An 18,688-nucleotide genomic window follows, 5' to 3' on the forward strand; every position below is an offset into this window, starting at 1 on the left:
TGCAGGAGAAAAAAAAGATTTTCTTAATCTAGAAAACATTTAAAGCAAGAAGAATAAAAATATTCTGATCATACTGGGTTTGTTCAAAAAACAGTCAGATGGGTTGATCATTAGTGGATCTGGAAATGTCTGCGTAAGCTGGTGAGAGATGTAGAGGCAAACAAAGTCTGGGGGGTGCAGAGTCAAGAGGCAGCAATATTCCCTTACTATAAGAACGGAGGCAAATGGGTAGGGCCAAGGATTTTAGTGATGGGAATCAGCAAATCATCCCTCCTACCAAAATACAAGGAAAAAAGAATGCCACCAAAATAGTGACCTGAGAAGTGCAGGAAGAAGACAAGACCACTTCTCTGCAGAGAATGCCTGTGGATTGGATTCTGGTCCCTTTTCCCAACCTCTGCTGCCTGCATGTCACACTTCTCCTCAGTGCCACCATGAAGCTGAGAAAGGGATGGATGGAGAAGGACATTGAGGATTTTTTGAATTGGACAGGTAAAGAGACGGCTTAAATAATATTGAGTCAGACTAAAGTTACTGCACTGGACTAAATTTCCATGTTTTTTCTGTGCTAAATAATGGTAGCAGTGGTGATTAGTAACAACGGTAGTGAAATGTGGTGGTTACAAAAAGGGTCAGAACAAGTTGATGGAAAAAATGGGGGCATAGTGTGACTTTCTGATTTTTTTCATTTTTTGTCTATTTTCCGTGTACTGTTTCACTTGAGGAGGAAGCTACACTGACAGATGCCATGGTACAAGTTCAATGCTTATTTCATTCACTGATTTTAAGACAGTATTAGGGATCCTATGGTGCTGTGCCTTGGGCCAGAGAAGAAGGAATTTGGTGAGGAAGAGCTGAGAGACTGCACTGGCTAAGGGCAGAGGACAAGTCATAGAGTTATATTTTTATACTAACCAAAGGTAGACTGTGGTTTCTTTGAATTAGCTCTGTTTCGACTGGGTCAAAGGCTGAGTGGTATGTAGCTTTGACACTACATATGCTTTTTTTTTTTTAATATAAATAACCATAATGGTTTATTACCATTAAGACTAAACTTGTATTGAAAAGATTTTATATAACAAGACAAGAAAAGCAATAACAAATTTAACTATCAACTAGATTATGCATAGCAAGTAACTGTTTCTATTACCCAGGGAAGAGCATGAACCCTTGTATTTTTTTTTTGTTTTCGTTTTAAATATATAACCATACAAAGCAAAAACATACTAAAATGATCAGTGCACTGGACATGGGAGGGTGCTCCCTCAGTCATTTTGTGCCCTTAGCTCTGTTTTGTGTTCCCAATCTGAATTACATTAAAGTAAAGGCCCAGTTGTTTTACTTTTCTACTGTGCAGTAAGAACAAATATTCACAACAAACATGACAATATAGTAAGCACTAGTTCTACAAGTTACCTTAATACCTTTTTAACTGCCACTTAAATATCATAAGAAAACATTTTAAGACATGCAAACAAAACTAGCCAAGTGTTACAACTTATAATAAATTAACCAAAAGAAAAAATAACTTTATATATATATATATATATATTTATATTGTGTATACACATATGCTTTTTCAAAATGAGAGAGGGAGAGAGAGAAACAGAGTGAAAGAGATTGATATTTCAAGGGGAAATAGTTTTCCTTGCTTTTATTTCTAGGATGAGGTAAAAGTATTGGAGATGTACAAAAATTAAGTAGCATTGTTATAGATTCTTATTTAACATTTTCATTTTCACAACTCTTTTTTTTTTTGAGGATAAGAAGGACTAAGAAACCCCACTCTGCGAAAAGTGTGAGTGTACCGATCTTGCTGGATTTCCTGAGAACCACAGGGATTCAAGCACTCTGATGACCTTCAGTGCAAGCTACCTTGTAGATGGCTGCAGGATGGCAGAATGTCTATAAGAGTCATGGATATGGATTCTTTTAAGAAATCAATCACTTCGGGTGATTAGACTGTATTACAACAAACAAGGCGTGACATTTTTCCTGGTTAACCTGTTTAATTTTTCCTCTCTGTCCATTAAAGAGTCTATTTTCAAGGTGGGGAGAGTAAGAGAGGCATATCATTTAAACCTAACAAATGGTTGAAAAAATAGCTTTTTTTCCTAGAATACATTCATGGGATGTTTTTTGGTTTTAACTTTGTGGTTTATTTTCATATTGAAAAAAAAAACAACCAAAAGAATAACAGAAAAGGGAAAAACTACTATACGAGCTTATTGGAACATCATGATTTTGCATCAGCATGCATATAAAAAGCCATTAAGCATCCTAATTAGATTGGGAATGGTGTAAAGATTGTTATATTACTGATTGCTGCAACTGAATACTAGATACAGCATTTATCATGGTAAAATTCAACTATCAGAAAATATGGGGAATTGTTATACATTGAGATGAGTGATTCAGCCTAGGTATTGGATGCAGTGAGAGTTCTTTTAAAGAAAAATATTCAAAAGGGCAGATACTATAGAAGGGATAGCAGTTCAGTTGTGACAGATGCAACCAAAAAGTAAAGTGTAGAATTCCTTTGGCCACACAGAGATATCATGGTCACATTTGGCATATGTTAATGACTTTATCTCACATTCTTTGAGAGAGCACCCTTAGTTAGTTGTAAAAACAGAACTCGTCTTCAGCATGTGGAGTAGATATGGCCTATATTTTTGGAGGTTATTTTACCTAACTGGAAGGTTCATATTAACATTTAAGATACCAAAATCATTATGCTCTGACAAAAGGATAGCATGCTGCCACTTGAGTCCAAATATACATGTGACTTCAAACCTCACAAAAAGACCCTGAGTGGGTTTTCATTGCAAACCCAGATATTTCATGAGACTGATCTTGTACAATATGCTCTGTTATGCAACAACTGCTTATTTCAACCTGAGTTTTCTATGTGCTTACTTTTCTCTATTGCATCTTTAGGAAGACTGTTGAGAGGATTTCTGGGAGTTCTGTCAAAAAATGGCTCAGAAATCCAGCCATCAAAACAGCAGGCATGAGCTAACCTCACAGTGGAGTCAGCTGAGGTCGTTGGGAGGCAGGGCTTGAAGAGACAGTGATGGGCCCCAGAATGCACTCACAGGCCCTCCCAACTCTCTCAGGTGCCTTGGCTTTTGAACTGAACAGGAGTAGATTTGGGAAAACTGAAGCTAGTACTATCCACGGAGTGATAGATAGCCTAGCTCAACTACTCTGTTACGCTAAAAAATGTGAGAACTCTTATGGTTTCATATTTGAGGTTTTATTTCATATGTTTTGGGGGCAGAGGAAGGGTAGTAAATTGAAATAATTGAAGAAATGTTGATTAGTAGTAGTAATAGTAGTAGTGGTAGTATTTCAAATATTTTTGTTTCTGCCATGTTTATTTTATATATTTCTTTTTTCTGCTTTACGGTTTTTTCTTTCTCAAGCACAGTATATTCATTGTTTAAAAATACCTTTCCCAGTTCCCTTTTATTGTATAGTTTTAAGATGATTTACTATTAAAAGTCTTTAATTCTGTTTCTAAACCTCAATTTTCACACAATTTCACATTTTGTTAAATTATAAACTCATTAAAATTCATTGTCTCCTCTGCACTCATTTTTTATATTTTTATTTCATTGGCATAGAGATGTTTAATCTCAAATCTCATCCCATTATTATTTTTAACTCAATATTTTATGCTTACTGGGTTTTTTGTTCTTTTCTTACTTTTTGAATTCTTTTTACCTTTATTCTCATTATTCTTTATTCTTAATTTTTTTTTATTATATTACTGTTTTTTAGTAAATACTGGGGATTGAACCCAGGGTAGCAGGCATTCAAGCACTGAACTATATCTACTCCCCGAAGAGAGTTGTTTTTTTATCATTTGTTTTTGTTTGTTTTCATTTTTAGGAGGTACTGGGGATTGAACCCAAGTGCTCAACCACTTGAGCTACATTTGCTCCCCTTACTGTATTTTTAATCTGTTAACTATCTTCTAGTCTTTCTGGTGAGTGTTCCTAATTTGTTCCTCTCATTTGCAGTATCATCTAGTTAATTGGAGCTGGAAGCCTAGAAGTTTCTACCTTGAACTAGATGAATTTAGCTTTTATGATCTGTGACAGGGCACTTTATGTGGGATAGTGAATTTGGTGGACTATGGGCTACCCGGCTGCACCTTTTGAGATCCATTATCTTCCTTATGTTATAGTCTCCAGACTGAGTGTTCAATTGTGGAATGTGGCCAATTGGGGTCATTAAAGAAAGGACACTGGTGTAGTGGCTTTACTGTGGGTTTTTACATAATACAACTTCAAGGGAAGTTGGAACATTTATTTTCCCATATTCACGGATTTAGACTTTATTGTTCCTGCTGGCAGGAAAAATGGTTGGCTGAGGTTAGGATTGGGCTTGCTGTTGATTCTTTGGCTTCTATGACGGGGATTTTTCTTAACACCACTATAATCATGGCACACACTATATTCTGGACAAGGTGATTCTTTTCTGATGATAATTTAATTTTTATTTGTTCTACACATGCCCCTGACTGAATTCATCATCATTGGCTACTTATCACCAGAAGTGTTGTCAAGCTCCCAGGGGCATTTCCTGGGGTGACCGCAGTGGGTCCTATCTCTGTGGCCTCCCCCTCCAAGGCAGTCACAGGAGTATTAGTGGAGATGTTAGCCACATTTCCTCACTGGGGCCAGCAGTAGAGTTCATTTAATGTTAAACTGTCTCTGTATATGCCATCTCAAGGTGGATGCTTTGGACTAAATATTAAGAGATAATATCCCTTAATTTTTGTGGCAGTTCAGTGGGCCCCCAGCCCTGACTTTCCCTAAGAAAAACGCAGCCTGCAGTAAACAGCCACCTACATGCCCCAGGATGCAAGTTAAAAATGTAACAAACATCCTCACAAGAGAACAATGAACAGATGGTATTGTAGACCATAATTTTCTCCAGGCTGTACAATTCCTTCCTACAGACCCACGTGTGCTTCACGTGACCCCAACAGAAATTCTGTTATGAAATGTCTTTGCTCTGAGACCCTATATATTGCCCCTCATTTTCCTGCCTCTTGGCGGAATGTTATTTTTGTTCTTCCATCTGCTGCCTTCGAAGACTCTCTCCTGTCCATAAGTCCCAATCCCAAACAAAGCTGATGCCTGACACTGGGCCAAGGACATCCTCTGGTTTTGCCCTGACCTTCAGGATCCGGGTTGCAACAATTTTCATGTTTGGTAAAAGCAAATCAAAGCTTGAGGTAGGTTGGGATTAGAGGGCAGAGAAGAATAAAATGAACAAAGGGGCTTTAAAACAAATTGGTTACCTGTTATCACAAATTCATGGTGCTAGCTCTGAGGAGAGATATCTTCTCACATTTTCTATCAAAAAATTTTGATAACTTAAAAAATGGTGTGATCCCCATGTTATCCTAGAAAATGTAGAAATTACCCTCTTTGACAAAGACTGCTAGGTAGCAAATAAACTAATAAAAAGCAAAACAAAATAACATAAAAAAATGGGAGTAGTTAGCGCTTAACATATGAAACAAAACTCAGAAGTTCCACCTGTAAAATTATCAAATTTACATCCTAAAACTTCTCAATGTTAAAAAAAAAAAATCTAGTTAAATAAAACTATGTGGAAAGCTCCAAACCGAGCAGTAGATTTTTGAAAGATGATTACTTGAGGTCAGATTTTGGCAAGTGAGGCAGATGATTGTAGTTTGGTGACATGCTTATATTACCTAGATTTACAAAGCAAGGTCAACTTCTCTGAGTTTTGTACACTGAAAGAACTGCTTTTTTTATGCCTCCTTATATTCCACAGTCGATTTAAGAGTTAATTTAGTATATGTGGAAGGTTTTGTGCTTCTGGAATTATTCAAAGACTTCATGTAGTATATTCTACCTTTGTCAATTTCTTTTTGTGTGTTTTATTATCTCTCTTTTTCATATACTAAACTTTAAAGAGGTTTTAAAAAATCATAAGCATGCTCTTATATGTGATGATGGTGGTAGCGGTGGTGGTAATGTGATTTTTTTCTTGTTCATTAGATTATTAATTGGAGGAAATGAGTGAAATTATACTTTTGTATTTGCTCAACAAATTATTACCAAATCTGGGGTAGTAATATTTTTAAAGGCTTAAAACACTGTAACAATAATAATATAATAAGTTAGCATTTATTAAACACTTTGCATGTGCCAGGGATTTTTCCTAGAGCTTGATGTGTAATTTTCTTATTTACTTCTCATGACAACACTTTGAGATAGATGTTATTTTTTCCCCATTTTTTAACTGAGGAAACTCAAGTAAAGACAGATTAATTTTCCAAATGTCACCTGCTAAGTGGCAGAGTTGGAATTCAAAACCCAGAGAGCTGACATCAGAAAACAAAGATATATAATATTACTGAAAGTTAAAGATTTGTTAAAAAGTTAGCAGAAAATTAACTTCCTTTAAATAAAAATGTGTAATAACATCAGTAAAAAATTATCGTTCATACAGATCCTCATGTAACAGATGTCTTCTTTAGCAGGAGGTGGTGGATATACTATCAAAAAAAATTTTTTTACAGGATAAGTGGAAACAGTGTAGTTCTCTCCAGCTTCTTCTTTATACTCCCCAAACTGGAATTCTCATTTCTTTCAAAGTAGTACTTTAGATTCAAATGACACCTTTTGAATTTTTTTTCTTTTTGCACACAACTTCCTTTGATGTTTCCTTCATAGGTAACACATATGCTATTAGCTTCTTCAAGGGGAATTTTTATGAGAAAACTGGAAACATTATACCTTACAACAATGTCAGTAATAATAATTTCAAATACCATACTTGCCAGAGGATCAAGACCAGTTTGAAAAATTAAAGTGAAAATTGTTCTGCCAGATTTGCAAACTTTATTCCTTTACAATTATCCCAAACTGTATCCTTATTCATTTGCAGTTGCATGCTCAGCCTTTTATAAACTACTGACACCATCTGTAGAAATACTATTGGTAATTTTTGGACATTGCACTATTCACACTTAGTTAGAACAGAGGTAAAGCTATCACTATTTTCCATTTTCCAGTTTTTCTAGCTGTATCTTGATAAAATCTAGACAAAGGAAAATGACAGGCTCTATTGATAGATGGGAGAGTTTTCCTACTGGTACACTTTCATAGTTTTGAATGTTACCTTCAAATAACTTTGGCAGCTTAGAGCTATGTATTAGTCAGCCAAGGGGTGCTGATGCAAAATACCAGAAATCTGTTGGCTTTTATAAAGGATATTTATTTGGGGTAAAAGCTTATAGTTACAAGGCCCTGCAGAATCCAACTCAAGTTTGCTTTCTCATCAAAGTCAGTTGGCATGTGTTGAAGCAAGATGGTCACTGATCTGTAAGGGCTCAGCCTTCTTCTCCTCTGGGCTTCCTCTCTCTCAGCTGTAGGTTGGCATAGGGCTTGTCTCTCAGGGTTTCCTCTCTCTCCTGGTACAGGGCTCGTTTCTTTCTGGGCTTTCTATTATATATCAGTCTTGGCTCTCTTCCCAAGGTCAGCCTTAAGCTATCAGCCAAAGAGTCCATCTCTCCTTGGGGCTTTAGTTGTTTGAGCCTTCCTTTTCCTTTCTGTCACATCGCAGGATCAAAAGGACAACGTTCTCTCCTTTTCTGTGTATCTCCTTGAGTGAGTGTCCATTTATATCAGCCCGCCAAAGGGGCACAGACTCAACTGGAGTCACGCCTTACTGACATTAGCAAATCAAAGTGCCCTAATCTTAACAGGTAATTTGATCAAAGACATCTTAGCTGAATCTAATGCAATCAAAGGGTTTCTGTACCCAGAGGAATAGATTAGTTTACAAACATAATTTTTCTCTTTTGGTGATTCACAAACATAATCTCAAGTTATCACAAGCTATAAGCACAAATACTGTTTCTTGAGAAATAGTGTTTTAGAGGTGTTTTAGTAATAGAATTACCAAACGGGTCCTGCATTATTGGTTTCCTTGGTAATGTAACTGTTTTCCTCTGAATCTGCTGGAATGCATCTTAATTATTGCTGTATTCTACAGGGATTTTCATTTAGTGCTTCTTCTACTTCTCTAGAAGATGGTGCTAGGAAAGAGCATGCTAAATGGTGTGGTCAGAAACGATGCTTTCTCTTCTTTTAGCCTTTTTATTGCTGCCATCGTCATCACAGGACAAAATGGTTGGCTCATTTAGGTCCAACAGACTTTTTTTCCCATCATGTTTATAGCTTTGCTTATTTCTGCCTCAAAATAAAATGACTTTCCAGTCTGTAAATAATTCTACTATCATCACAATTCACAGCAATAGCAATTGTAACCTTTTTCCATGCTATTGCCATAAGACTTCTTAATTGTTAATCCTGTGTTTTGTGACTTCCATCCTCCAGAATTCTGGTGAATTGAAGTTTGTAATAATCATCTACTAGATTCATTTAGGTACAGCTTTTCTGCTGCCAGGAGCCCCCAGCCCCTGGCTCTTCCTGCAGCACCTTAAGGGGTCCCCTACCCTGCCCCAGAGTGAGAACTTTAGCAGATGTCTTTTTGCAAACTGTCCATATGGCTACCAGTAGGTGTCTTCTGCTAGCGGCTTGTGTCCTTCATCACCACTGTAGCTCCAGCTGTGGTGGCCTCCTCTTCCTCCCTATAGACCCTGGAGCTGCCTCTGGTTTCCTTCCCAGTCCCAACTACTGCTGTTTGTATGGTCAAAAGCAAACATAATATAAAATTATGTCTGCTATATAATTATTAACACAAAGAAGGGTTGTGGGCCTATTAGTCTAACACTATGATTGTCATATTTTGTAGTTGTTCTTTAGCATTTAACTAGCTTATTTTTAACAATCCGGTCTGTATTGGTCAGCCAAAGGGATACTGATGCAAAATACCAGAAACTGGTTGGTTTTTATAAAGGATATATATCTGGGGTAGGAGATTATAGATACCAAGCCATAAGCATAAGTTACTTCCCTCACCAAAGTCTATTTTCACATGTTTGAGCAAGATGGCTGCCGATCTCTGCAAAGGTTCAGGCTTCCTGGGTTCCTCTCTTCCCAGGGCTCTAAGCTTAAGGCTTCAGCATCAAACTCCAACATTAAAACTCCAACATCAGAAAACCCTCAGCTCTGTTCTTTGCCATGCCTTTTATCTGTGAGTCCCTATCTACCAAAGGATGGGGACTCAATGCCCTACTGACACAAGAGGTTTACATTATTACTTAATCAAGTAAACCTGTGAATCCAATATAATCTAATATGCCCAGAGGAAAAGATCAGTTTACAAACATAATCCAATATTTCTTTTTGGAATTCATCAATAATATCAAACTGGTACACTGTCCATAGCAACTTAACCCATTCACTTACTTAGGCATGTACTTAGCAATTGGTGTATCTTAGATGGAGCAATAATACATTGCATGACTCAATAATGGTATTGGCTCTTTGAATCAAAGGACTTCAAATACTATAAATGTATGGAAAATAAATGTATCAGGAGAGTGCTCAACACCACATAGCACAAACTCATGAAAAATAAATTTATAAGAACATGTACTGAGCACTGGCACAGTACCATCTGTAACTCTAGACATCCACTTTGTGGTTAAAACTTCAGACCCCACGGAATGCTACTCTATAATTCTTGTTCACTATTCTGAATTGAAAGGCAATTGAATCCCAAGAGTATAAAGTTTGTGGATTGTGCTATTGCCAGCATAGAGATGGACTCCGCTTTGGAGTGCAAGGAGGATTTATGTGGCAGAAGCACTTAGGTATGAGAAAGACAAATAAATTAGTTTGTCTAAGCCACCATTGTTTCTTATCTACCTCTTCAATAATCTCGTTTACCCCTTTACTTTTGCCTCTCTTCAATTCATCCTCCAAATCTTTATAAATGCACATCTAATTCCAATACTCTCCTAATTAAAACCCTTCAATGCCTTCTTCAGTTTCTTAACTTGCCTGGCCCATGTCACCCTGGCTCATGGTGTGTTGGCATCCCCATGAACATCATGTTCCTGCAGATTGGCCTTCTCTTTGTTCCTGGAAAGGGGAAGGATGCTGGGTGGTCCACCACCAGTGATTCTATGCAATATGTCAAATAGATAAATTTTTAATTATTTTTCTTATTCATAGAAGTCAGAGGCTCTAGCTCATGTAGTGTGGTCAGATGAAATATTACAAGATCACAAAGTGTTAGGATTAACAAATGCTATCACTAGCAAGCCAGGCTATGCTGAGGTGAAACAATGAAGGAGGTTTCGCTTCTGTGTAGGTAAAAATCATGTCTGATTAAAAGTCAAAAGGAAATATCAAAGAACAAAGGGCTCCATGAGAAATGACAATAGTCAGGTTGGCAGGCATACTGTCCAACCCCTTCCATGCTCATTGTTAATCAATCACAGCATTCTTCTTTATTGAGGGAGGACATGGTTTCGAGCCCTTTCCAGAAAGTGCCTGTCAGTTAGAATTGATCCTTGCAACAAAGTTTATCCACCATCTTTCATCTATGACATGGACATTTTCTTACAAAGCTTTTTTTTTTTCTTAAAGAGCAGAACTTGCATATGTGAAGTAGCTTTAAAAATTTCAATGTAATTTCAAACTAAACTCAATAAAGATGTGAACAAAGAGCAGAGGAAACAGAAACAAGAGTAGTAGATTTGAGCAACAGTGACTTTTGGTGTATCTGACTTTTGCAGAATTAATGGACAGTGACAGAATAGGGGAGAAAAGGAGGAGGCAAATCAGGGCATTAGCAAAGACAATTAGGCAATAGTGTCAATACTGCTGAAATAGTAAGAGATGAAAATATGTATGCTCCTGTTGAGGCAGATCTCCTCAGTCAGGGTGGGGGATTCAGGACCATTTGCAAAGAAGAAGGCGTGCGGAGCTGTGGGGAGTTTATGCATATTGAGTTTATTCCATGCTCCTGCTCCTTTAAGCTTTCTTTGTTCTCTCCACTCCCCTGCTCACATGGGACCTGCTTTTATGCTACTACTGTCAGAATATATGATTGGGTCTTACAGTATCATACCTATCATATTACATATACCAATTGGCTGATGCATGTACGGGTCAGGACCAAGGCCATCCCCTGGAAGCTGAGTGCAGTTATGCTCTCTGTCATAGTGTCCCGGATATAGCAAAGAAGTAGCCAGGAAGCTTAGGTTGTTTAACTATTGGGCTCTAGCGCCCCCTACATTCCACCCCTTAAATGGCTGACCGCTTAAGGCCAGGTCCACACCGTTGTTTGTTCTGACTTCAAGGCAGTGGGGAAAGGCAATACCAAAGTTCCTTCTAAAACTTTAAGAAATGCAAGAAAGCCTGAGGTGTTCCTTATTACACGTAAGGGTAAAGCACGTCCCTGCTCAACCAAGTCTAGGGGTGACTGCCCCATTCCCTGCAACTCCTCTTTTAGAAGGCGTATTGCCCTAGGCAGGTGGGTAGCCCATCCCTTCAGGGTCGGCTCCTTTGGAGACGTCATGCATGATTTGTCCTTTAATAAACCAATATACTGTTCAATCATGCCTGCAGCCTGTGGTCGATATGAACATGCAAATACCAATCAATGTCTTCATTTTTTGCCCAGGTTTGTACTTTGGAACCTGTGAAATGGGTGCGTCTGTCACTCCACACTTCAAGGAGGCACCCATACCACACACTCAAAATATTCAATGCCACAATGGTATTCATTTGGGTGGCTGTTCAGACTGGAAGGGCAAAAACTAAACCTTTATTAGTATCCACAGCTGTGAAAGAAACTTATATCCTTTATCGGAGAGCAGGGGTCCTCTATAATCTACCTGCCATACCTGTAGAAGTCTATCTCCTCACTTTACAACTCCTTCTTTCATGGGCACCTGACATCTTCATGGGTATTGTTTAGCATATAGCTCATAGGCTGTTACCGTGTTCATTGCATCTGTAATTATTAATGGGATACCATATCGCCTAGCTATCTGCAGGAGGGTTTGAGCCCCTACCTGTCCCATGTGCCTATGTAACCAGGCAGCCCAAAATGATGTTTGCAGCATCATTTCCTGGGTTTATGAGAGATTTATGCCCTGCAATATGATAAACAGTTATGCTGCACTCTTGTTCTTTGGACCACAAGTCCTTTCACAAATTTTGTTCCCAGAGAGGTATTTTACAAATCATCTATTCTTGCTGCTCCCATTGGGCAGCCATAAAGTTAGTCTTTTGTACATGGTCCAACTGTCTGTATACACAGTAAGGGGGCTGGGTTCTTGCATTATAACTAGCCACACAGCTCTCAGTTCAGTCCCCTGGCTGCTTTGACCAAATCCGGTTTCAAACCAGATATCTTCTGTATCCACTTGGATACCTACAGGTCTAAGACATTACCATGCTTTTGCTGGACCCATCAGTATACCAGGCATCAGCTGGTATAGTGCCCACTCTGTCTTTATATGGGCTAGGCTCTAAAGCCTGGAGACCAGGAAACCCTCTGGCCTGAGGGATCAACTTGAAACTCTACTGGCCCTAACACTTCCTGCAACTGTGCAGACAGGGAACTAGTACTCAGCATTGCCCGCTGTTTCAAATATGTGCCCCATTTGGCTAATGTGGGCCTCTGAGCCACCCCGGTCTTGGGGGCATTTAACTATGAACGTACCCATCATGCCACAGGGAGGGAGATTCGTACCAGGACTCGTTGTGGTCCTGTAAGCACTTCACATGCTTGAAGGGTGGCATACACTGCTGCAAACTGGCACTCAATGAGAGAATAGTGGGGTTCTGCCCTTTTCTGTAGTTGGGACCAGAACCCCATGGGCACCCTGTTTCCCATGTGTTTGCCAGAGGTCCCAGCCATACCTGACATCATACAAATGACATCGAGTTGGAAAGGCAGGGAATGATAAATAATTTACAAGGCCTGAGCTTGACCAACCACCTGCTTGGCAGCTTGAAAAGCATGATCATGGGTATTAGTTCAATCCCAAACACTTCCTTTTTTCTGGAGGGCATACAAGGGACAGAGTATAAAGCATGATCATGGGTATTAGTTCAATCCCAAACACTTCCTTTTTTCTGGAGGGCATACAAGGGACAGAGTATAAACACCCTCTAATATCCTAATAGGCTAGTAAATGCTTCTAACTGTTCTACAGTAGTAGGTTGGAGGTATACTTGTACCTTATCTGTTACTGTCTCAGGGATAACTTTTGTTTTACCTGACCAAACAACTTCCAAGAATTTGACAGATACTCTAGGTCCTTGGACCTTTGCTTCATTGACTGCCCAACCCCATGTTGTCAGTCTATCTTGTAGGTTCTTGGATACGTGTTCAAAATTTGAAAGAGAATCAGAGGTTAGCATAACGTAACAGGACTTATGCATTTAAGTAGAGAGATCCTGTGCAATCAAACCATGGCAGATGATTAGGCTATGAATGTACCCTTGAGGAAGCACCAGAAAGTTCCACTGGCATCTTTCCCACATAAAGACAAATTATTCTTGACTCTCTGGTGCAATATCTACAGAGAAAAAAGCATTAGCCAAATCCACCTCATAACGATATTGTTTCAACACATGTGATAGCTGATCTATGATCTCAGTCACTGATGGGACTGCTGCACATAAAGGTGGAGTCACTTATTCAGTTCATGGTAATCTACCATCATGCACCACATTTGCGTTTTCCTGATGGCTTGCTCTAAGCATTTTGGACTTTCCTTCAGCCACAAGATAGACATTATTCCAATGTTTTCGTCAAATGTAATTCTTCCCCCCCCCCCCCCGCCCCCATTTCTTCAAATTATCACTAATGGAGATTAACCCAATGGTTGGTGGCTTTCCTCTAAGTGATACAGATGTTCGTCCTCACTTAGAGGACAATGCTCAAGATATATTTAGGTCAACTACAGGAGCATTGCCCCAAAGTGAAAAATCTAAATTTGTGTGAATGAGAGATACCAATGAATAGAAATTGAAAATCCAAGCTCTGCTCAACACGTCATTTCAACCTTCGTGTATTGCTAATTGGTCTGCCACTGCAATTTTGAAATTGTGGGAGATTAGTGGCTATCCCAGTTATCTTGTAGGAACTGAGAAGGATGACTAGTCTATTCCATTTCCTTAGCTCCTCACATTAGTGACAGTTCACATGGAAGAAACTCTTACTAATATTGAGGAACTTAATTTTCACTGTCATTATTATAACAAGTTTTATATAGTATATATTATAATTATTAATTTTATTGTAATTTTAATAGTTATTCAGCAAGTATGTAAGCTCCCGGAGGGCAGGGATCTTTGCTTTGTTTCACTGATATATCCTACTTCTCTAGAAAAATGCCTGGCATGTAGATATTTGTTGAATGAATTGAGTGCTTCCTGTACCTGGTACACAATAAATGGTCAGTAAATGTTAGCTGTTATTTTAAAGTGCCTAGCTCTGGGTTAGGCACGTTACAGTGAATACCTCATTGAATTTTCTCAACAACCAAGAAAGATAATGTCAAAGAAAAAGCTGCATTGTTTAACAATGTTAATAAGGCAAGGATTGATTTTGTTCATAGCTACCATAGAGAGTGAATAGAACTCAACCCCACTGAAACAAAGGACAGCAAGCTTTTTCAGGGCTGGGAATGGGCTGGTGGATGGGAAGGGGAGAGAGGATCATCCCTGAGATGGATGAGTGATTTACTGAGGTTGCAGTTAGGACCACTTGATTCAGAATGTTTTCCTTTGAAGTAATTAGATCTCCTAGAGTCTATAAGGTTGGGAGGGTGGAAGGAGATAAGGAACTATTCAGTTAGGAAACTTACCCTACCTGGATAGTGTAAGGACTGGGGGAGAGGGAGGTTGGGTCCTGGAGACAGGGAAAAGCCTGTTTAAAGTTTAATCAAGCTAAAGGGGAAGTTAAGGCAGTCTTGGTCAATAAGTTTTGTTATTATTTATTTTACAGTTGAGTAAACAAGGAACTTGTAGAATGAAGTAATTTGTTCAAGGTCACACACAAGGCTGGTAAGTGGCAGAGCTGTAGTTGGAAATCAGCTAAGCTTGTGCCCTTGTCCACAGGGCTCCTCTGCTTTTGCCACTGAAGAGTAAACTGTCAAAGCCCCCTGCTCTTTTATTACCACCTGGCAGTCCCAGAACTACTGAGTGTTACAATTTAAACAGAAGAGGAGTGGCATTGTGTAGAAGCCACCTCTCCTTGGTCTGCAGCAGGCAGTCCTTTAAAGGAGAAAACAGATATTCAGGGAATAGAAAAAGGAAACTTCAGACTGCCTGAATTTCATATGAAAACTTGTCACCGTTATTGATCCAACCCACATGTAGCAGCTGGTGAGGAGTTTGTTTTAACTTGCTTTTTTTCTGACGCCTGGAAGTTTTGCTACACTGTACTCACATTACTGAGAGACTGCATAAACTCAACCCAATCCTTCTGAGGTTACTCGAAGAATTTATACTAATCCTTTCTTCTAATAACAGCTATTCTCAAGGGATGAAAAGAAGAAGCATAATGTGGTAGCTTTCCCAGGAGAAAAAAGCACTTTTACCACGAGTCAAGAAAAACATAGGAAACAAATATCAGTGTTGACTTGTAATTTAGAGTTTCTTGGGGCTGCTCCTGTGCTCTAAGTCTTAGTGACCAATTATAGCTAAGAAGAATATTCGATATTTACAGAAATTAGGCAAGACATTGAAAAAATGTATGAGGCTATATGCAAATTAGTTGTGTGTGTGTGTGTTTTTTTTAATAAACCTTGAGAACCGTTTCTGCCACAAATGCTGATTGGTGTGAAGTATGATTGGAAATTTGTAGGTGAATAAAAAAGGAATGAATTTTTTAAAAGTTGAAGTTTTTTTAAGGGTAGGATTCAAGGCCAGAACTAAGTATTCTTTGAGTATAGATTCCCTAGTATCTGTGCTTTGTAGTGTCATAGAGGTCTGGGGTAAAGTTAAAATGAGTGCCGCATGATAAAAGAAAAATGAGTATTTAGTAATCTTTACAGATAAAAGAATCAAAACTGGTGTGGTGTTTTCCTAAGGTCATTTTTTAAATCTCAGTTTATTTCCTATATGGCTTTGTAAATGGGAAATATAATATTAGTAAACTATTACTTTTGGTCTGCCCAGACTCCATTCCATTTCTTTTGTTTTTAGGGGTACCACACACTCTTATGCCTTGTGGTCTGGTTGGGGCTGAGCTTGGCTTGCAGCCTGCGTCAATCAGCATAGCCTATATCTTCCTGGCCACAGGGACTGATTTAGGGATGGACACATGACACAATTTGAGCCAATGAAATCCAGATCTAGGACTTTTGTTCAACCTGTTAAGAGAGAAACTCTTCTTTTCTGCTTTGGTTGCCAAGAGAAGGATGCAAATCTAAGATTGCTGGAAGCCATTTTGTCCCTTCTGCTGTCACTGTGGGGGGAATAGCTCCTTAACGGTGGAACCAACACAGAGGGAAGGTAGCAGAGGCTAGAGCTGGGGAGGGACTGCATCCTGGTGACCTGCTATGAGTCTTTGGATTTAGCTGGTACTCAAAATCATCCTCACCCTTTGACTATTCAGTTCTATGAGACAATTGCTTCCCCCACCTCTACTGCCTTGTTTTGTTTTGTTTTTTTTCTTTCCTCTTTTTAACCAGTTTGACTTGCATATTCTGTTTCTTTGCACCAAAAGCATACTGACTGTTTTAGTTTGCTAAAGGCTGCCAAGGCAATATACCAAAAATGGGTTGGATTTTACATGGGATTTATTAACTTATAAGTGTACAGTTCTGAGGCTGAGAAAAATGTCCAAAGCAAGGCATCAGGTGAAGCTCTCTCTCTCAAAACCGTCTCTGTCTTCTCTGGTTCTGTTGCTTTCAGATTCTGGCTTCTATATCTTTGGCTTGCTTTCTTAGTTTCTGTGGGTTTCTCTTTGTGCTCCGGTGACCTTTTCTCTCACTCCTTGGCTTTCTCTCTCCTAAGTTCTGTTGATTTCAGTTTCTGGCTTCTGAGACTTTCTCTCTCAGCTTCTGGGGGTTTCACTCTCTCTCTGCAGCTTTTTCTCCCTATATTTCTCCCATTTATAAAGGACTCCACTAAGAGGATTAAGACTTACCCTGGATCACATCCTAAACCAAAGTTATCTAATCAAAAGTTCCCACCTACAATAGGTTCACACTCACAGGAATAGGTTAGTGTCAAGAACGTGATTTCTGGAGCACATACAGTCTCAAACTACGACTCTTTCTGGCATGATAACTCTTAATTTAATTGACCTTTGCCATCTTCCCAATCAAAGATTTATTCTCACAAATACAAATTAAGGCTATTTGTAATAGGCTTTAGCACAATTCTGGTCATATTTAAAGACAATCTCTTTTACTATTAGGTTTCCAATTAGATATATTATTTCTTCTGAGTATTTGGCAGGTGGGGGCAAGTTTCCTGTTTGGGGAAATTACAAATTGTCTCATATCTTTATTGGACATATCTTTATTAAGCATATCTTTAATTTGGTGGCAAAATGAGTAAGAATACAGTCATTATTTGTGGGTCTCAAACAAAACCAGGATGTTCTCAGCGCCTATCCAAGGCCTATCATAATCTAGGAGATAGTAAGCACTCCATAAATGTATGAACAGATGTCCTGTTAATTAAAATATTATTTATTTTACATATCTGTTTGGAGAGAAACAATTACTGAAAGTTTAATTTCAGCATTGTCAGAATATTTTTTTTCTATTTATACTTTGGTCTGAACAAATGATAGGATGACTTACCTTCCTTAGTTTGGTTTTTCTCCATTCCCTACATCAAAAAACTGTTTATTAGGATTTATATGCTTCATGCTTTATTTTGTCTTTGATAATATATCTAAAGTATTTTAACTACATTAAATTTTTATTTAAAAAATCATACTTGCTGCATCTGTCAGGGGTCAATCACAGAAGCAGGTTATGGATTAAGGTATGTATTATAGGAATTATACTTTACACAGTTCTGAGAGGAGCTGGAGAAGAGAAGTTCCAATAAGAAAATTAAAGGATCACAGAGAAAAACATCAAGCAGCTTATATGAAAAGCTGAGGATGGTCAGCTGCCAAAATGCAATAATGAAGGGAAGGTTTGTGCAGAAATCTATAGGAAACTGCAACTCTGGGTAGCTACCTCCTCTGTGCATCCACTGCCAAGCATCTGGGGGAGGGTCTGAAGTTGCTTTTGGGAAGAACTGGATGCAGAACTTAGGATGCACATCACCCTGCAATAGTGATGTGCATCTGCTCTAGCTCTCTTGCATTTGTATCCTTAACCACAATTCTCAACTCTCTCTGGGTTCACTGTGTTACTCAGTTCCTAGATTATTCTTTAGCTTTCTTTCTAATGTCATTTACTTCCCCAGACTACCTTTTTCAGTCACAATCCCATTTATAAATCAGTAGATACTCACTATAATATGTTACTATAAACTCTATCCATCTACACACTTTTACAATCAAGTTAATTAAAACTTCTACATACATTAAGCATCCTTAGTTTGCCTAACCCTTTTCTTATCTCCTAATAACCTATACTCTAGGTTTTAATTCCATGTGTTTATTATTTGTATTTAGTTCATGTTAATGAGACCATGAAATATTTGTCCTTTTGTGTCTGGCTTACTTCACTTAGTATAATGTCTTCAAGGCTCATCCATGTTATCACGTATGTCCCAATTTCATT

The sequence above is a fragment of the Dasypus novemcinctus genome, chromosome 11, assembly GCF_030445035.2.
Source record: "Dasypus novemcinctus isolate mDasNov1 chromosome 11, mDasNov1.1.hap2, whole genome shotgun sequence".
NCBI lineage: Eukaryota > Metazoa > Chordata > Mammalia > Cingulata > Dasypodidae > Dasypus > Dasypus novemcinctus.